This window comes from Trachemys scripta, chromosome 7 (assembly GCF_013100865.1).
Source record: "Trachemys scripta elegans isolate TJP31775 chromosome 7, CAS_Tse_1.0, whole genome shotgun sequence".
Taxonomy (NCBI): domain Eukaryota; kingdom Metazoa; phylum Chordata; order Testudines; family Emydidae; genus Trachemys; species Trachemys scripta.
The window spans coordinates 53,119,289-53,139,194 of NC_048304.1; the positions used below are offsets into that span (position 1 = coordinate 53,119,289).

Sequence of the window (19,906 nt, forward strand, 5' to 3'; positions counted from 1 at the left end):
TGCAGCGCATCCGGCCCCATGGACTTCTGCTTGTCCAGCTTTTCTAAATAGTCCTGAACCACTTCTTTCTCACAGAGGGCTGGTCACCTCCTCCCCATGCTGTGCTGCCCAGTGCAGAAGTCTGGGAGCTGACCTTGTTCATGAAGACAGAGGCAAAAAAAGCATTGAGTACATTAGCTTTTTCCACACCCTCTGTCACTAGGTTGCCTCCCTCATTCAGTAAGGGGCCCACACTTTCCTTGACCACCTTCTTGTTGCTAACATAGCTGAAGAAACCCTTCTTGTTATTCTTAACATCTCTTGCTAGCTGCAACTCCAAGTGTGATTTGACCTTCCTGATTTCACTCCTGTATGCCTGAGCAATATTTTTATACTCCTCCCTGGTCATTTGTCCAATCTCCCACTTCTTGTAAGCTTCTTTTTTGTGTTTAAGATAAGCAAGGGTTTCACTGTTAAGCCAAGCTGGTCGCCTACCATATTTGCTATTCTTTCTACACATTGGGATGGTTTGTTCCTGCAACTTCAATAAGGATTCTTTAAAATACAGCCAGCTCTCCTGGACTCCTTTCCCCCTCATGTTATTCTCCCAGGGGATCCTGCCCATCAATTCCCTGAGGGAGTCAAAGTCTGCTTTTCTGAAGTCCAGGGTCTGTATTTTGCTGCTGTCCTTTCTTCCTTGTGTCAGGATCCTGACCTCGACCATCTCATGGTCACTGCCTCTCAGGTACCCATCCACTTTTGCTTCCCCTACTAATTCTTCCCTGTTTGTGAGCAGCAGGTCAAGAAGAGCTCTGCCCCTAGTTGGTTCCTCCAGCACTTGCACCAGGAAATTGTCCCCTACACTTTCCAAAAACTTCCTGGATTCTAGCTAGCAGATTTGCTCTAGGGAACTATTATCCACTAGTGCTTATTAGAGCAGCAGTCTTGACCACCTGTTAGAGTTCTAACTTGCATTAGCACCAGTTTGGTCCCTGGCAGCCACCAGGATGGGAGAGCATCCCAGCAACCAATGCCACAAGCAAGTGAGCAGCTACATTCTACATCAGCTGCAGCTAAGAGTCACTCATTGTGGAGTGCATTGGAGTAATCCAAAGTCCCAGAATTTTGGCTCACTGTTATGGGGTGCATATAAGAAAGGAATGGAGCCAGCTCTCAGGGACTGTAAGTCAGCCTAGGAATAGAGGTCACATTAGACTTACTAGCCTGCAGGTGCTTTTGCGCAATGCATACTTAAATGTAGGTAACCTATCTCCACAGCCACCTCTGCTTTTTCCACTTCTTCAAACAATTTCATTATCTTTCATCTCTATTTTTAACAAGAGGTGGCTTTTGGTGCTGGTGAAAAGTGTTGCCTTATCAGTGGAATAGGTCAGCTACTATCAGCTCAATCTATTGACTTCAATGGAGCTATGCAGGTTTAGCCCAGAGTTTCCTGGTAAATGAAGCTGGAATAGTATTTCTGTCCCTGGATCTTACTTGTAGATCTTGAGGATTACAAAATTTAGTAACAAATGTTGGGCAAACTCTATGCCACATCCATCACATCTGGACTCAGACTCAGCCATGGCCATCTCACCTGAGTCCCAAAGCACTGTGAAATCAGGGTAACTGCACCTTTTTTGTGTGAAAGTGACATAAAGCAGTGTGGTACCACAACTGTCTCCCCCACTGTATGCCTGGCATGCACTGAACAGAGGGGCTGAGAGAATAGACTCTTTTGGAATTCCCTACAAGTATCCTTGGAGCACACAAGCAATCAGGCAGTGCCACCCTGGAGAAATAGATAGTGTTAGCGCCCAGTAGAGTAACTGGGGCCAGATTCTGATCGGAGTTATATTGCCACAAAACTGGTGGTAAGTCAGTATAGTTACACCAGTGTAAATCCAGAGGAAGAAAGTTTGGATTCTAGTCCTTTATTTTTATCCCCCTAGGCAGTTGTTTGTTTGGGGGGAGAGGGGTTCTTCAGTCATCTGAAGTGATACAACCACCTTGATCACTTACTGCATTTTAGTTTTAACATTAGTTACAAAACTCTGACATGGACAGAAGTGGGGGGGAGAGATAGCTCAGTGGTTTGAGCATTGCCCTGCTAAACCCAGGGGTGTGAATTCAATTCTTGAGGGGGGCCACTTAGGGATTTGGGGCAAAATCAGTACTTGGTCCTGCTAGTGAAGGCAGGGGACTGGACTCAATGACCTTCAAGGTCCCTTCCAGTTCTAGGAGATAGGATATCTCCATTTATTTATTTCAGTTTGAGCTGCAAAGCATCTGAACTCAACCATTTGCTTTTTTCTTTTGCCCCCTTGCAATCCTAAAATGGCCATTTTTTGTGTTTTTTTTTCCTGGGGAGGGGGGAAGGGATGTCCGCCAGTTTTGTTCGGCAAGTTATTTTTTAAAGAAAAAAACTTCCCTCTAGTGCTGGCTCGTGTCCGGCTAGGGTTCACAAGCTCACGTTTCTACGACTGCATTGGAAAGTCCTGAGCAAATGTTTGTCATGCAGGTGGTGCTGCGGCACTGGCCCATGCTTCACCTGGGCTGGGACAAAGCCAGTCACAAAGCTGCCGCCAGTGCTGCGTTTATTGGGGATCTACAGTCAGAAGGTTTATGGTCATCAGCCATTCCCGGGCCGGGATCCTCTGTCACGGACCGACTCTGTAGAAATGTAAGTGAGGGGCTGGTGCTGAGACTGTCAGTCAGCCTGACCCAAACCCCAGTGCAGTCAATGGCCAGGTTCGCACTGGTCCCAGGGGCTGGTGCAATTTCTGCGGTTGAAAAGGCAGGTGGGGCGGGATGTGTGCGGCGCCTTTGGATCTGCTCTCTGACCCGAGGACACGCATGGAATTCGCTTCTTTCCGGACCAATCCGGCCAGGTGCTGAGCGCAATTGATCAGTGGGGCTCGCAGGCGCTCAGACCCGCTCCCCAATCTGCCTTTCACTGCCGCGTTGCTAGGCTACACAGCCGCTGTCTCTGCCACAACAACCCCAGCCGGGCGCGCCCCGATCGGCTTTACCTCTGTGCCGCGGCCTCGCTCCGACCTCCGGGGGCTGGTGCGGGCCAGACCTGGACTCACCTTGTCTCCAGGGAGCTCCCAGGGTGAAGCTCTTGTGCCAGCTGAACATCCCGGCCGCGGGAAGCTTCGCTCCTTCACTGACAGCTGGGAGCGGGGGCGCCAGCCCGGGGCATTCTGCCAGCGCTCTCGCCTCGCGTGGAGTCTCCGCGGTTTGCTTTCAATTAAACCGGCCCCGGGCTGGTCCTGCCCCCATCGCTGGGGCTAGGGCAGGACCCCCCCCCCCGCCCCCTTGGGAGGGAGCGAAGAAACCACTCCCCTTTGCGAGCTCTGCAGGCTGCCGCTGAGCCCAGAGGAAATAACTCGAGTGGCAGCCGCAGCAGCAGCCGCCGGGGCTGTTCTCGCCGAGGTTGCTGAACTGTATATGGGCGTGCAGCCAGCAGGGCCTGACATTCCATAGGCTGCCCCCTTTCCATCTCCCCGGGCTGATAAGCCAGTGACTGGAGTGGGTGATACCTTCACTATCCAAGCACCCCCGGGAAAGAAATGTCTGAGCGCTTGCATAAGGGCAACAAACAACCCACATCTCCAGTGGGTTTCGAAGAGGAGAGCAGAGAAGGAAAGCATGGAGTGTGATTTCGTTTTTTTCTCCACAGTAAGTATGTTCCTGAGTAATACAGATCCCTGCCTTGATTTAACAGGGCTACACGACTCTATTAATGGGGGGGGAGGGGGAGGCACCAAGAACTAAATTAATTCCAGTTCCACTGGCTTTGATTGGCGAGTTCACTGCAAACCTTAGTGATCCAGTATTTGTGGAATGATCATAAAACTTCAAGGAGAGCTGAAGGGCTCAGGTCATAACCAGTTATAGTGCTGATCTATAGCTTTCCTGGAGAACTACATAGCTGGGAGCAGGGCCCTGTGATTTGTACCTGACCAAAGCTATATGTACAGGCCTAGTGTTGTCCATGTACATGGGTCAGACACTGGGTTAAAACAGTGCAAAACAAACCACAAAGAAAGGAAACCCTAAAATCCACCTCAATCCAAACAAAGCCTCTCCTGTATATTTGCTAAGAGATTGCCACATCCCTCTCCGACCAAACTCATATTGACTTCAAAGCCTTTGGGTTGTATTCTGCCATTACACCAGTGTCAAACCAGAGTAACTCTGCTGCCTTCCATGGGTGTTGTGCCTGAATGAAAATCGCCGGGGTCAGATCCAGACAAGATCTGTTGCTAGGTGTATTTATGGGGTAGGTGTGGTTGGGGGCCTCAGATGAATTAGTAGTTGCAAATGCATGGAAAAAATCAAACAGGCAGTGTAGTGAGTCGGTGTGGCTCCCCTTCTGCCCAGAAGAGGGAGCCCCCGTGCAGGCACCAGAGTGGGTGGAGCCACCGCCGCCTGTCCCCGCCCCCCGGAAGTCAAGGGGCGGGACAGGAAGTATAAAGGCCGGCCGCCAGAGCTCAGTCAGCTGCCAGCCACCACAGGGAGCAGATGTGTGGCTGGGAGCTCCTGGCCAGGAGACCTCCGAGGCCAGGGCCCAACTGGCCAGAGCTACCCTGGGCCCGCTACGAGGAGGAGCCACCGGAGCCCGTCCGCTCCCGTTGCTGGGAGGAACCCTGGGAACCCCCCCACACTAACCCTGAAGGCGAGACCGCACCAGAACCCCTCTGCCCCTGCTGCTACCTGGAGGAGCCGCCCGAGTGCAACTGGCCTGATTTCCCGATGGAGCTGCCGGACCTGCCACCAAGCCCTGGCCGAGAGGAGCCCATGCAGCTGGACTGGGTCCGAGCCTGGTGTGATGAACGAGGTAGGCCCTGAGGGGGAACCTGGAAGTAGCCTGGGGATAGCCGACCCCGGTCAGGCTGCAGACGAATGTGAGCCAATGTCAGTGTGTGGTGGTCTGGATACCCCACTGACCAGCAGCGGCAGTAACTGCTGCTAGGGCCCTGGGCTGGAATGCAGTGGAGTGGGTGGGCCTGTGTTCCCCCTGCCATCCCCGCTCATGGGTGGCAGGCTTCCCCCTCACCCAATGCCCGGCTGTAGGAGCCTAGGCGTACCTTGACTGTTTGCTCGCTCAGCCCTTGCACCAAAAGGCCTGAGCCATAACTGTGTGTGCCCCGCCCTGATCCAGGGCCTGGGCTCCTTACCTGTTTGCTTGCTCAGCCCCTGCACCAGAGGGCCTGAGCCCCGAACTCCCGGTTGTCTGCTCAGCCCCTACCTGAGGGCCTGAGCCCTGAGTTAGCTGTTGGCTTTGCTCCGCCCCTGCACCAGAGGGCCGGAGCTTCTGGACTAACTGACTGCTTGTTCCCACAGTAGTGAGTCGGTGTGGCTCCCCTCCTGCCCGGAGGGTCGAGCCCCGGCAAGGACCTATTACAGGCGGGGAGGTGTTGGAAAAGATCCAGTCCAACTGACCCCCAGCTCTCATGTCCCTCTCCCCCAGATGCCTTTCTTTATCCCTTTCCTTTGAAATAAACATCATAGGCCAGATCCTTTGCTAGGGGAAATCAGCTTATCTCCATTGAAATCACTGGAGCTGTGTTGATTACACCAGCTACACTTTTAAAGAGGGCATTACATGAAATAAAATATAGCTTTCTGTTGCAGAGACCAAAGTCTCATTTTAGTATTATTATTGCTCCAAAACCAATGTCTGATCTCCGTTAATCAGAACCACCTTCTTCCTCACCCAGACACTAGGTGAGCCTCTCAGACCCGACTGCAGGGGGTCACTGGTAGCACTCAGCTAACACCAGGCCCTTTTAAAATCTGTGGCAACAAGATCTGTGCCTCATGGGCTGGGAGGCAAGTGGTTTAGGTGCACCCAGCACTAATGGGTGCATTCTCTTCTAATAACTACAGGAACATTCTACATAGGCAGTAGGGAAAGTGTGCAAATAACCTAAGCACAAGTCTTAGGCTGTGCCTACACTGTGTAGCTTAGAGTGGCATGCAGTGTAGCAGCTCTTTGTCGGTAGGGGAGAGCTCTTCTGCCAACAAAATAACCCTCCCCCCCAATGAGGTGTGGTAGTTTTGTTGGCAGGAGGCACTGTCCCACTGACAAAGCGCTGTCCACACCAGTGCTTTTTGTCATTAAAACTTTTAATGGTGTGTTTTTTTTTCACACCCCTGACCAACAAAACTTTTAACAACAAAAGTGCAGTGTAGGCATAGCCTAGCGATTAATTACAACAGTAAAAAACAACAAGGAGTCTGGTGGCACCTTAAAGACTAACAGATACAACAGTAAAGAATTTCCATGATCTAGGGCAGCCCAAACAGAGCTAGGCTAGTCCCTGGGGCGCCTTCACTCTGTCTCTTAAGAATATAAGGATGGCCATACTGGATCAGACCAATGGTCCATCCAGACCAGTATCATAATCTTCCAATAGGAGTCAGTGCCAAGTGCTTCCCAACCAACAAAGAGCTGCTACTCTGCGTGTAGTGTGGGCCTGGCTTGAATTCTGGTCCTGGCTTGACTCAGGCTTGGACCTTCCATCCCTGTGGGGTCCTGGGATCATGGGTCTGAGCCCTAGGTTAGCACAATTTGTGTGTAGACATAAGGGGGGGGGAGTAGGCTTGAGTCTGAGTTTGAACCCTGGGCAAACACTGCAGTGTACACACCCACAGGCTCACTGCTAGAGTGGCTTGGAAATTTTTCATGAAAACATTTTTTTGACCAATTTTTTTTTGTCAAAATCCAAACATATCCATTTGGACAACATTTTGTTTAGAACTCCTCCCCATCCCCAGAAATGAAGTATTTTGATCATGTCAAAATGTCCCATTTGGGCATTTTTGCAATGGACTGTCTTGATTTTTCATTTTGCAATGACACTTTGAAATAAAATTTATCATTTTTTATATTACAATTTTTTTAAATTAAAATTTTAAAAGTTCAAAATTGGAACAAATTGTACAGAACTGAAATGTTTTGATAAACCCAAAATGAAACTTTTTATTTTTTAATTTTGTTTCCTGGAAAACTTGGTTTTTTTGTTCTGAAATGGAAAGATTTTTGAAATCCCAGACTTTTCCACAAAACAGAAATCCATCCCCATCTATTCCTTACCTTCTTCCAACACAGCATGTGATGCACAGCTGCCTCTCTACTGAGCTGCTCACCTCTTTTCTGCCTTGTTTATGTCTGCCTCAGTACAGGGGCTGCTCCTCTTGACCCCAGCTCCTCTGGGTGCTCTCTGAGGCTGACCTTGGGCACACACATGACCCGATGAGCTCAAACATCTGGGAGGCTGTGATTTGGCAGTTGCTGATGGTTCTCCGGAGGGGTGCAGGAGGGCTGGGTGTGGGGCTCAGTAATTTTTCCTCTATTCCTGCCAAGGACCACATAACGCAGGTGAATGTTGTTAGAATTGCCTGAGCAGTGAGTAGAGGTTATAACTTACCAGGCCAGATCCTCAGCTGGTGCAAATCAGCAGAGCTCAGCCAACATTGATGGAGCTACCCAGATTACACCAGCTGAGGATCTGGCCCATTGGATACAAATGGAAGCTCGCAAGGGAGAACTTAGAACTAAACAGTGGCTTATATGTGTCTTAAAAACTGGCCCGTGCTTTAATATATTCCTAGCCAGCTTTCTGAAGGCTGTTCTCTGGCTCTCAACATGTTATGTTGATGCCAGACCCTCAGAGTGGCACAGAGGGCTTTGAATGGTGCACCTTACTGGGAACTCCATTGCATAAGATGATGTATCTCTTCTGGGGGTGGCAGGGGGAGGGGAGGGCAGGAGGGAAAGAAATGGTGGAACTGTGAGCTATCTGAGCAGCTGAATGCTCATTTGCAGGTGCCTTAGAATGACATCACCAGCATTGTTTATTGCTAGCCAAGTTCTGGAAACAAAGACATCCCCCCATCATGGCACATAGCTCCCCTTTCCCCAACTCACTCACTCTGTTTATAGCTTCATAAAGCTCTTTTGTTTCCTCCACAATGTGAACACCCCCAGGGGCCTATTTTCAAAGTAATTAGCTTGAAAAACGAGCCGCAGTGCTAACGTCTATTTGTGATTGTGATTCAAAGGGCTATGGGCACTAAACACAGCATGTGATTATGGTTCCACACCCTGGCATGGCATATTGCCTTTTAAATAATATTTAGGCTTGGTCTACGCTACCAACTTATGTCGGTATAACTACATCGCTCAGTGGCATGGAAAATCACACCCCTGAGTGAGTTGAGTGACATAGTTATACCAATCTAACAGCTGGTGTACACACAGAACTGTGTCAACGGGAGGGCTTTTCCATCAATATAGCTACCCCTCTGGTGGAGGTGGAGTACCTTCACTGATGGGAGAGACTCTACTTCACTGCAGCGCTGTAAGTGAAGACAAGCCCATAGACTTTTCATCCCATATGAATGTTCTCCAAGTCACATACAGCCCTTCTTAAAGAGACACTTTTTCAGGTCACATTTAGCCCCAAATTCAAGGCCAAATCAGAGAGGTGCTAAGAACCTCAGCCAAGATCCAAAAGTGACTTTGATTTGGTTGTCACAGTTGTTGGGTGCCCAGTTTGAGACTAATGATCCTGACTGGCGGAGGGCAGGTGCTCAGCACTTTGTGGAAATCAGGCTCCTTTAAGATGTCTCAAGTTGGGAACTCAAAATCCCTAATCATCTTTGAAAATCTTGGCCTGGACAATTTGCCCCTTATGTCTAAAACTCCTAACAACCAAAGGAAATTATTCAATAAATAAAAACTAGGTTTTAAAGACCAAAACAACAATAAATATTCCTTTTCAGTGCTGACCACCCACACAATTCAGCACTAACCTAGTGCATGAGAACCTGAAAGTGAAAATGCATAGACACTATCAGGAGTGTTCTATATCCAAGGTACATGTACAGTAGAACCTCAGAGTTACGAACACCTCAGGAATGGAGGTTGGTTGTAACTCTGAAAAAATGTTATGGTTCTTTCAAAAGTTTACAACTGCACACTGACTTAATACAGCTTTGAAACTTTACTAGGCAGAAGAAAAATGCTTTATTTTTTAGTAGTTTACGTTTAACACAGTACTGTACTGTATTTGCTTTTTATTTTTTTTCTCTACTGCTGCCAGGTGGATTTGATTTAAATCACTAGTCAGGAAGACTCAATTTAATCTTGGGTTTTCTACATAAAAGTGCATTCTTGTTGGTTGTTATAACCTTAATACATTTTCTTCACAACTCAGATAGCTGTAGGTTTCATTTTTTTGAAGGTACACACTATACTTTTTAAACAGTGATTTATTTTGAAAACTTTTCCAATTAGTTTTACGGCTATATCAGAAAATGAATGATTGATTGGTTATTTCATTTACCAAAGGTAATTGAAGCAGATATTTATGAAGTCATTGGGAGGTGAACTATCTCCAATTCAACAGGTTAATCATTAATATTTGGAGGATTTTCTTGCTATGCTGCATTAGGAGGAGGACATCACCAGACAGACATTTAAAATGTTTTATTTAACTAAAACAACAACATTAAGTATTCTGGATTTTTTTCTTCAACAACAAATATATAATATTTTAACAAAACAAGCATATGTCCCCCGTTTCTCACATTTATCTCCAGACTTCTTCTTGTCCAGATCTATTCCGCCCCCCACCAATCTTCTAGTCATTGAACTTTTTGAAACTTTGCATGCTTATAGAGAGGCAAGGGATTGACTCTATGTACACAAATTTGCAGAGGGACAATAGAGTTGAGGTCTGTTATTTCTCACCACTATATATTTATTTATTTATTTAAAAACATTTTTGTGGTTAACAAGCATGTTACCTCTGGAGACACAAATCCACAGTTAGAGATGCTTAGTTTTGCAGTTCTCAGATGGTATCTTCTAGACTGAACACTGAGTCCCATTGGATAGATAGAAAGATTAACCTAAATAATCTATACAGAAGCCTGTGGAACCCTATAAAATTGGGTCCCTAAGCCATGAACTACTGGAACACATTTACAAAACTTTTCTTAAACATTACATGAATATATTGTCTCATACTATAGAATTAGAATTTATTACATGATATCTTTGAGTGATAATGTATCTTAATTAAAACTATCATTAGGTAGGCTTTTCCTCAAAGCATTTTATCAAAAACATCCAATTTAAAAAATCTGATTTTTTTAAAAAAATTTTTGTTTTAAATCATTGATTTTTATCAACCCTGGCTGCTGCCTGATTGTGCATTTCCAGTTCCAAATGAGGTGTGTTTGGTCAGTTTGTAACTCTGGTATTCATAAATCTGAGTCCTACTGTATGTGTAAATGAAAATCTTTAATATAAATAGCACTATCTATTGGCACATACTGTGCAACATTGTTCACCTGTTAGTGGGTTTGATGTTGTTGTTATGCACTATAAATGGCTTTCTGATGGTTGGTTTCCATTTAACCAACAAAATTTTGCTGGTCAAATTAGGAGTGTGATTTTTTTTTTTTTTCTGGCATAGTTATACCTGTAATAGACCTAATGTAGACACAGTTATACCAGTATAAAGGAGCCTTAAACTGATATAGCTACTTTTGGTTCCCAGGAAAATGTTGAGGATTTTTTTTAAATTTATTTTCCTGTGGAAAATTTTGACAAGCAATTTTCCAACCAGCACTAGAGATGAGTTCACACTAAAGACTCAAAACACAGGAGGCAGATCAAAAGGAAACATTTATTATTTGAATGAAATTTCATGATTTTCAGGACCTGCCTCATGATTTTCAACACTTGAGTTTGGCAGTACTGTAGAGGGCAGCCATAATTTCAGTTCTTGCACTCTTCTTAGTCCAGGGCCTACTCCTTTATACTGCCCCACTGGGTGCTGCTATCCAATGCAAAAGGACTGGGATAGGCATAGAAGGAGGTGGGGTCAAAACATAACCATGTAGTTATGTGGGGAAGACAATGTTCACCCCTCTAGGGCTGCAGAGGCACTGCATTTTCCAGGAGCTGGAGAGGTGTGCGTGCCTGAGGCACTGGCACTGTCCCATAGCTCCCCGTGGGGCAGCTCCACCCCTCCTCCAATCCTAAGAAGCTCAATCTGGTCCATTATTGTTTAGTCTCCCAACCGCAGCTCTTTAACCAACCCTCTGATAACACAGACCCATGTACAACATAGGGAAAGCTTCCCTCTCCAGGACTGTTCATTCAGCACCTTTAAGGAGCATGTTTACAAGTTGCAAAAAACAGAGGGCACCTCAGTAATGCACATAATCAAGGCCTTGGAGCCAGTAGGCTAAAATGCCTGGTTCCATTCCCATACTTTGATGTCACTTCATATAACAGAAGCACATTTTTCAAATGTAAGATAAGCCATGCCCTCATAGCTGAGACCAGCTGGTGCCCTGGGTCACATAGTGTCATGTTATGTGGAATCACAGATCTCCTGAAGCTTGAGGTGTTTATTAAGGGACACAACTACAACGATATACACAAACAGGTTCCCACACATTTTGAGTCCCAACTTTGTCTTCTTTGTTGCCCAGGGACCACACTGTGCCTGGAACTCTTCACAACACATAGCGACATCTGGTGGTAGAGTAATATACTGCAAGTAAACATAACTTTACACATTGGTGTGCTAGGGTAAGAGAATGTAATGATTGCTCAAGAAAGAGCAATAAGGAGGACCCAGTTACCTCAGCTGATGGCCCCAAGAGGGTGACAACTGCTGGCTAAGGAACATGGCTAGGTTTCCAACCACCTAGAGCGCATGCTGCGGTTACTAGAACATACTGGTGGGGAAACTCACTACTGTTTTTTCCCAGATCCCACTCCCAATGAGCTCCTACTAGCGGGCAGGTCTTGAGGCTGAAATATTTTCCTTTCATAACCTCTGGACTGTAGCTGGGTGATGAATTCTGTGAATGCCACAGCGGGCAGGAAATTCACTCTTAGATCTCACAGGATGTAACAGGAAGAGGAAAAACCTTAGTCAGCTCCTGCTGCACTTCTGATGAATGCATCAGTTTCCTCGGCCATGGGAAAGCCCTCCACCCAGAGAGGCCACTGAACACGAAATATTGTTGTGTTCCTGTATCCCCTGTGTATACAGCTGCATCCTCTTGTTCTCTTCACCTTTGTGTGACTTGGAGCAGGTATGGAGCAAGCACAAGAGCAGACATCCCTGAAGTCAAAACTTCCCTACTTAAATAAAACACCCTCTGTGGCAGGGATTCTCAGTCTATACTCCCTGTAGCTTTAGCTGGGGTTCTGCAAAGAGCTGGCAAGTCACATAGACCCAAGATTTCCAAAGTGGGCTATTAAATGGGGTGCCTTGGATTTTGGGTGCCCAATTTGGAGATTTTGGGCCACATTTTCAGAGGTGCAGGGAGCACTTGCAGCTTTGGCTGACTTTAATAGGCCTTTTGGGTGCTCAGTACACCTGAAAATCAGGCCCAAAGGTGGTTCAAGCTGGGCACCCAAAAAATGAGGCATCTAAATTTAGTGTCCATTTTGGAAAATGTAGGCCTTGCTGCATGTTCCTCCATATCAGCTCCTACATAGAATCCGAGAATCATAGAAGATTAGGATCGGAAGAGATCTCCGGAGGTCATCTAGTCCAACCCCCTGCTTTGAGCAAGACCAACACCAACTAAACCATCCCAGCCAAGGCTTTGTCAAGCCAGGCCTTAAAAACATCTAAGGCTGGGAACCCATTCATAGGGAACCCATTCCAGTGCTTCACCACCCTCCTAGTGAAATAGTGTTTCCTAATATCCAACCTAGACCTCCCACACTGCAACTTGAGACCATTGCTTCTTGTTCTGTCATCTGCCATCACTGAGAACAGGCTAGCTTCTTTCTCTTTGGAATCCCCATTCAGGTAGTTGAAGGCTGCTATCAAATCCCCCCTCACTCTTCTCTTCTGCAGACTAAACAAGCCCAGTTCCCTCAGTCTCTCCTCATAAGTCATGTGCTCCAGCCCCCTGATAATTTTTGTTGCCTTCCGCTGGACTCTCTCCAATTTGTCCACATCCTTTCTGTAGTGGAGGGCCCAAAACTGGATGCAATACTCCAGATGTGGCCTCACCAGTGACGAATAGAGGGGAATAATCACTTCCCTCGATCTGCTGGCAATGCTCCTACTAATGCAGCCCAATATGCCGTTAGCCTTCTTGGCAACAAGGGCACACTGCTGACTCTTATCCAGCTTCTCATCCACTGTAATCCCCAGATCCTTTTCTGCAGAACTGCTGCTTAGCCAGTTGGTCCCCAGCCTGCAGCGGTGCATGGGATTCTTCCCTCCTAAGTTCAGGACTCTGCACTTGTCCTTGTTGAACCTCATCAGATGTCCTTTGGCCCAATCCTCCAATTTGTCTAGGTCACTCTGGACCCTATTCCTACCCTCCAGCATATCTACCTCTCCCCCCAGCTTAGTGTCATCTGTGAACTTGCTGGGGGTGCAATCCATCCCATTATCCAGATCATTAATAAAGATGTTGAACAAAACCGGCCCCAGGACTGTTAGAAAGGAAAAAGGATGGAAAGGCAAAAGGAGGAGAGTGTGTGTGTGTGTGTGTGTGTGTTTGTGTGTGTGTATAAAGACAAGAGACCCTTATGCTTTCTGTATCCCTAAGTTCGGCCTCCCTGTCCAGCATCTGTCATCTGGTAGGATCCCTTTCCCTGCAAAGAGGACCCGTCCCACCCTAAATAATGAGTCAATTAATAAAGGTAAAATCAAATGAAGTGTATTGAAGGGTTTATAACAAACAGTGGGGCAGATAAAAGGGGGAATAAACAGCAAAATGCCACGATACAGTGATTACCCCCTCAAACTCAACCCAATAAACAAATTAAAAAAAAAATCTTCTTCATAGATCAAAGCGACGGTAGGTGCTTGGGACCACAATCCTCTGGCTAATGGCAAGCTTTTGGAGAGGAGCTCCAAGGAGTCCCTTCATGTTCTTTCGGGATCACGGGAAAGCAGAACAGATGGGACACTCAGGAGATGTTGTTTCTTTTCTTTCTTTCTTTCTTCTTTTTACATGTGAGGAAGCTGTTGGAGAAAATCCCTAACCCTTCTACCACCAGGATGGATAGATACCTGCAGGTAAGACCCGTGACCGTCCCTGACTGTCACTCAGATGAACAGCCCTGAGGACCTGTCTGGGACAGCCTTTTATACACTTGCCCGGGAAACCCCTTAGAAAAGGCGGAAAACCCCTTCTGGGAAACCCCTTAGGAAAAGAAAAAAAAAAAAAAAACATTCTGACTGGAAGTTGTTTACATCTCCAGGAGAAATAAAAGAGCGGGAAAAGTAATCCATAGCTCATGTGGGCATAAAACTCCATTTTGGAACCAGCATGGATTCTTGTAGTCACAAAACATCTGAAAGTAAACCCAACCTAACAGGACCGACCCCTGGGGCACTTTGCTTGATACCAGCTGCCAACTAGACATCAAGCCCTTGATCACTACCAGTTGAGCCTGACAATCTAGCCAGCTTTATATCCACCTTATAGTCCATTCATCCAATCCATACTTTTTTAACTTGCTGGCAAGAATACTTATCAAAAGCTTTGCTAAAGTCAAGGTATATCACATCCGCCGCTTTCCCCATATCCACAAAGCCAGTTATCTCATCATAGAAGGCAATCAGGTTGGTCAGGCATGACTTGCCCTTGTTGAATTCATGTTGACTGTTCCTGATCACCTTCCTCTCCTCCAAGTGCTTCAAAATGGATTCCTTGAGGACCTGCTCCATGATTTTTCCAGGGACTGAGGTGAGGCTGCCTGGTCTGTAGTTCCCCGGGTTTTCCTTCTTCCCTTTTTAAAAGATGGGCATTATATTTGCCTTTATCCAATCGTCTACACTGCAGCAGGATGGCTAACTATTTCCCAAACCTTTTCTGTGCAGGCAATTGCTGTTGTTTCCACGGGGCTGCTAGACAGTTGTAAACATGAGGGCGGGTGGTCCAGGACAATCTCTGAATTAAAATGTGGTCCACACTTTGACAAAGCACCAGGGCCCTGTCATATGGTAATGGTAGGAAAGCCATTATATAGTGTTATATAGCATTACTAGTGTGGGCTAAGGGATAGAACCAGGCTTCTACCACTGTCATGCACTGTGCAAATCACTTGGGCAACTCACGTCACTTCTGCTTGCCACATTTTATTCGGTGGAATAGGATTTATGGGTAGCTTGCACAGCTTCATCCTTCTCTTGGTAGACTTGCCACAGGGGCCTTAGCACCTGGTTTGTACCTGTGCTGGAGCTGAGCTCTGTTGTGGGTGCCAGAGGATTTAGGCAAGAGCCATCTCTGCTGGTTTTTGTACTCCACCAGCATGTCATAAAGGAGCCTAAGAGCAATAGATGGCCAACCTATAATGGGGTATACTCGTGCTTTAAGGAAAAGGGGGGGGAGGGTCCAGGTTATCCTATTCCAAGTAGTCTGAGCAGAATGAGGATCTTGGGGACAGCAGGGGTGGGCCGGTGTGGGGAGCAAGGAAATGGTCGCAGGGGAAGACTTGTCTCAGGGAGAAGAGACGACCGTTTCTTTAAGAGCCAGAAGCCTTGTAGTATAGGGTTGGGACAGAGGGGAGCCTTGCCCATCAATCAATCAATAAAAAACCCTTGGGGAAAAAACAGCACAAAGATCTCCTTGTTCACACTCTGCAAGGAGAGGGGGAAATAGCAAAGGACTGTTTGCCAGTGGGCCCTGGGACCAAAGGGGTGACTTGGAGGCCCCTTCCCAGGTTTCACCAAAGGGATGGAACTCCCCAGAAGAACACTGGCTGAAAGGACTTTCACTATCAAGATTTCGTGTTTGAAGTAATTCTATTTTGAAAGAGTTTTGTGGCTAGCTCAGTTGGTAGTGGGCCAGAGCAAAGTAAAGGTCTGGCTGAGAGAGTGGCTCAGGGCAGTACATCTGTCACACAGCCACTCGACTTGTACGTGTGTTCTCACCATTCCACTCAAAAACCTCTTCCCGAGGCAAAGCTGCGTTCTGTATGCTGTTAGATTTGGATCAGTATGATGCCTGACTTGAGAGAAGGCAGAGACAACATCACGCTATGTAGCAACCTGCCACAGGATCGGGAATAGACAGCAATGACAGACAGACACAAGAGATCAAACATTGTGTAACTCCATCGTGGGCTGGCTGTACCTGCCTCTGACAAATACCTGATGGGGTCAGTCTCTTTCTTACAAGTTGACAACCTCTGTACAGTTTGTAATGCCAATAATGGCTCATTGATTTCTGTGGGGAATGCAGTATTGACAGGTCATTGAAATCATAGAAATGTAGGGATGGAAGGGAAAAGTCACCTAGTCCAGCCCTCTGCACTGAGGCAGGACCAAGGAACCCTAGACCATCCCTGACTGGTGTTTGTCCAACCTGTTCTTAAAAATGGGGGGTCCTACAACCTCATTTGGAAGCCTGTTCCAGAGCTTAACTACTGTTAGAGTTAGAAAGTTTTTCCTAATACCTAACCTACTTCTCCCTTGCTGTAGGTTAAGTCAGTTGCTTCTTGTCCTACCTTCGGTGGACACGGAGAACAATTGATCATCCTCATAACAGCCCTTAACATATTTGAAGACTATTCTCAGGTCTTTCCTCAGTCTCCTTTTCTCAAGGCTAAAAATACTGAGGTTTTTTAACCTTTCCTCACAGGTCAGGTTTTCTAAACATTTTATCATTTTTGTTGCTCTCCTCTGGATTGTCTCCAATTTGTGCATGTCTTTCCTAAAGTGTGGTGTCCAGAACCAGACACAGTATTCTGGCTGAGGCTTCACCAGTGCCAAGTAGAGCAGGACAATTACCTTCCATGTCTTACATACAACACTCCTGTTCATATACCCCAGAATGGTATTAGCTTTTTTTCACAACTGCTTCGTATTGTTGGCTCATATTCAATTTGTAATCCACTATAATCCCAGATTCTTTTCAGCAGTACTACCATCTAGCCAGTTATTCCCCATTTTGTAACTGTGCATTTGATTTTTCCTGCCTAAGTGTAGTACTTTACACCTGTCTTTATTTAATTTCAGTGTGTTGATTTCAAACCACCCTCTCCCAATTTAGTGTAATCTGCAGATTCTGTAAGGATACTCTACACTCCATTATCCAAGTCATTAATGGAAATATTGAATAGTGCCAGACCAGACTCCACTAGATATGCCTTTCCAGTTTGACAGTGAAACACTGATAACTACTCTTTGAGCACATTCAGTGTGAGGCACCTATGATAGATCTAGAGAGGCAGTATAGTCCAATGGATGGAGCATTGAAGTGGAATGCAGAAGACTGTTTCTTTTGCTTGCTCTGCCACTGACCTGCTGTGTGACCTTGGGCAAGTCTCTTCCCCTCTCTTTGCCCATATCCACTCCACCCTTTGTCTGTCTTGTCTATTTAGATGGTGGTCTCTCTGGGGCAGGGACTGTCTCTCTCTATGTGTATGTATAGTGCCCAGTGCAGTGGAGTTGCAATCTCAATTGGGCATCTAGGAAAAAATGCTCCAGATGACTGTAAATATCTTCAGCTAACAATTGAGCTTGGCAGGGCTGTGACATGTGGCCTCTTTCGAAGATCAACTTCCAAAAAAAAATTATAAAGAGGAAATAAAATGAGGATTTATTCCTGTAAACAAAAGGTTTCCAGAAGACACTGATTTCCTGTGGACTAGTTCTCTTGCTAACTTGGCAGTGGTCCACATGTGTACAGTATGTCTAGGTGAAGGTTTGTTCTATTACAAACCACTTACAGTGCAAAAAAATAGACCACTCGGATTTCTGTGAGTATCTCAGGTCTGGTAGCTGTAAAGCATTAACCCCTTAATTTCTACATGTCTCAGTCAATGTATGGTGTCTTTTGCTTTTTATATAAAGGATCCAAATAACCATTCTTACTAAATATACACAACAGACAAGACTTAGCTATAGACCAGGGGTCGGCAACCTTTCAGAAGTGGTGTGCCGAGTCTTCACTTATTCAATTTAACTTAAGGTTTTGCGTGCCGGTAATACATTTTAACGTTTTTTAGAAGGTCTCTCTCTATATTATATAACTAAACTATTGTTGTATGTAAAGTAAATAAGGTTTTCAAAATGTTTAAGAAGCTTAATTTAAAATTAAATTAAAATGCTGATCTTAGGCCACCGGCCCACTCAGTCCGCTGCCGGCCTGGGGTTCCGTTCACCTAGGTCAGCAGTGGGCTGAGTGGGACCTGTGGGACTCCGGCTGGCAAGGGGCTGGCAGCTGGGACCCCAGACCGGGGGTGCAGGTGGGAATGTGGGGGGTGGGTGCAGGAGCTCCCGTTTGGTGCTCAGGCTGGGGGTGGGGATGTGGGGGGGTGCAAGAGTCAGGGCATGGGTTGGGGGGGCTGGGTGTGTGGGGGGATGCAGGAGTCAGAACGGGGGCTGGAGGTGTGCAAGGGAGTGTAGGGGTCAGGGCACAGGGCTGGGTGTGTGTGGAGGGGGTGCAGGGGTCAGGGCAGAGGGCTGGGGTGCTCAGCTCGTGGGGGTGCTTACGGCAGGGGGCTGGAGGGGATATGCCCCGTCCCCACCCTTTTCCCCAGGGCTCCATCCCCACCTCTTCTCTGCTTCCTCCCCAGAGCAGCAAGCATGCTGTGGCTCCACTCCACTCCCCCTCCCCCTCCCCCTCCCCCTCCCAAGGGCGATCTGCTGATCGGTGGCAGGGAGAGAGAGTGGGAGGGGGAGGGGCAGGAAAGCACCACGCTGGGGGAAGAAGTGCGTAGGGGGAGCTTGGCTAATGGCAGGACCAAGTTTCTGCCTCCTGCCCCTGCAGGAGAAATCGGTGGGTGGGGTGGCTGAGTGGGGCCAGGACCCTGGCAGGCAGCACCCTGCCATCAAAAATCAGCTTGTGTGCCATCTTTGGCACACATGCCGCAGGTTGCTGAACCCTGCTATAGACACACACTGCTGCTCAGGCTGGTTTCTGGACCAAAGACCATAGAAAGCACCACTAGAGGGCTCACAAACAACATAGAGCAAGTGTGGGCAAACTGCGGCCCATGGGCTGCAACCGGCCCATCAGAACTAAACAATCCCAGTTCCCTCAGCCTCTCCTCATAAGTCATGTGCTCCAGACCCCTAATCATTTTTGTTGCCCTCCGCTGGACTCTTTCCAATTTTTCCACATCCTTCTTGTAGTGTGGGGCCCAAAACTGGACACAGTATTCCAGATGAGGCCTCACCAATGTCAAATAAAGGGGAACAATCATGTTCCTCGATCTGCTGGCAATGCCCCTACTTATACATCCCAAAATGCCATTAGCCTTCTTGGCAACAAGAGCACACTGTTGACTCATATCCAGCTTCTCGTCCACTGTGACCCCTAGGTCCTTTTCTGCAGAACAGCTACCTAGCCATTCGGTCCCTAGTCTGTAGCAGTGCATGGGATTCTTCCGTCCTAAGTGCAGGACCCTGCACTTGTCCTTGTTGAACCTCATCAGGTTTTTTTCGGCCCAATCCTCTAATTTGTCTAGGTCCCTCTGTATCCGATCCCTACCCTCTAGTGTATCTACCATGCCTCCTAGTTTAGTGTCATCTGCAAACTTGCTGAGAGTGCAGTCCACACCATCCTCCAGATCATTAATAAAGATATTAAACAAAACCGGCCCCAGGACCGACCCTTGGGGCACTCCGCTTGAAACCAGCTGCCAACTAGACATGGAGCCATTGATCACTACCCGTTGAGCCCGACGATCTAGCCAGCTTTCTATCCACCTTACAGTCCATTCATCCAGCCCATACTTCCTTAACTTGGCGGCAAGAATACTGTGGGAGACCGTATCAAAAGCTTTGCTAAAGTCAAGGAATAACACATCCACTGCTTTCCCCTCATCCACAGAGCCAGTTATCTCATCATAGAAGGCAATTAGGTTAGTCAGGCACGACTTCCCCTTCGTGAATCCATG

At 47.0% G+C, this 19,906-nt stretch overlaps 1 long non-coding RNA gene across 3 annotated transcripts in view; it reads left to right on the forward strand.

The window, feature by feature from the left end:
* Positions 1 to 3,513: 3,513 nt before the first annotated feature.
* The window catches only part of LOC117880773, a 35,146-nt gene continuing 18,753 nt past the window's right edge, over positions 3,514 to 19,906 (forward strand). Inside the window, exons 1-2 of one of the 3 annotated variants that reach the window (XR_004646612.1) lie at positions 3,514 to 4,825; positions 13,840 to 14,072. This is a non-coding gene — a long non-coding RNA (uncharacterized LOC117880773). The remainder of the gene's footprint in view (positions 4,826 to 13,839; positions 14,073 to 19,906) is intronic. The other 2 variants (XR_004646614.1, XR_004646613.1) reach the window with 2 other exon arrangements.